The sequence below is a fragment of the Lupinus angustifolius genome, unplaced genomic scaffold, assembly GCF_001865875.1.
Source record: "Lupinus angustifolius cultivar Tanjil unplaced genomic scaffold, LupAngTanjil_v1.0 Scaffold_161_1, whole genome shotgun sequence".
In the NCBI taxonomy this organism is placed as follows: domain Eukaryota; kingdom Viridiplantae; phylum Streptophyta; class Magnoliopsida; order Fabales; family Fabaceae; genus Lupinus; species Lupinus angustifolius.
Genome location: NW_017726206.1, coordinates 281,452 through 282,674, shown reverse-complemented (window position 1 = coordinate 282,674; position 1,223 = coordinate 281,452).

Sequence of the window (1,223 nt, the reverse complement as noted above, 5' to 3'; positions counted from 1 at the left end):
AGTGTAATAAAGGAGCAGAACAACTAAAGAAGGTTAGATTACAAACTATGAGGAAACAATATAAGCTTATGCATGTGGATTCTAATGAAAGGGTGACACAATTCTGCAACAAGATCATTAGCCACACAAATGCAATGAAAGCATGTGGTGAATTGATCAATGATCAGACTATATTGGAGAAGATATTAAGGACATTGACCCCTAGCTTTGATCATATTGTAGTAGCAATTGAAGAATACAAGAAGCTTGAAGAATTAAGTGCGGAAGAACATCAAGGATCTCTCGAGACTCATGAGTAAAGGCTCATGGAGAGATCCACATAAAAGCCAACTGATTGGGCCTTGCAAACCCAAACTTCCAAGAAAGGAAGATATTATGGCAGATGTGGAAATAGAAACTGAGGAAGAGGAAGAGATTACAAGGATAGGAATACAAATCAAGATCAAGAAAGACTTGATCAAGATCAACCTACAAGCTTCACAAAAATATGATGATTTAATGCAAGTAGAGGTGAAAAGAAGAAGATAGATAGGAAAAGAATTAAGTGCTTCAATTGCAACAAAATTGGACACTTTTCTGCTGAATGTCAAGCATTGCCAATAAAGTTTGATGGCAAACATCATAGTGAGGCACACATGGTGAAGGAGGAATTAGAAAACAAGGATGATGATAGTCATGTGCTATTGATGATGACAATAAGACAAAAGGAAAGAGGTGAGGAGATATGGTACATAGACTCTGGCTACTCTAATCATATGACATGCCATAGAGATTGGCTTGTTAACTTTGACCCAAGCAAGAAAAGCAAAGTCATATTTGCAGATAACATATTGATCCAGACTGAGGGTACTGGTGATGTAATAATAAAAAAGAAAGATAGCAGAAAGGCTATGATCATTGATGTGTTATTTGTGCCCAATATGGGAAACAACCTAATCAGCTTGGGACAATTACTTGAAAAAGGATTCTCAGTAAACATGCATAAAAGGTGCTTGTAAGTCTTTGACCCTACTAAGAGAAAGATCACGATGGCTCCACTAACTCAGAATAGAATTTTCCAAGTAGTGAGAGCAAAGTTTACAAGTGAAGAAAAGCCTTGTATGGCCTAAGGCAATCATCAAGAGCTTGGAACAAGATAATTGATGTTTTCTTCTCAAGCTCAAGGTTCAAGAAGTATGATGTGGAGCATGGTGTGTATATCTAGACCATGAACAACCTTGACA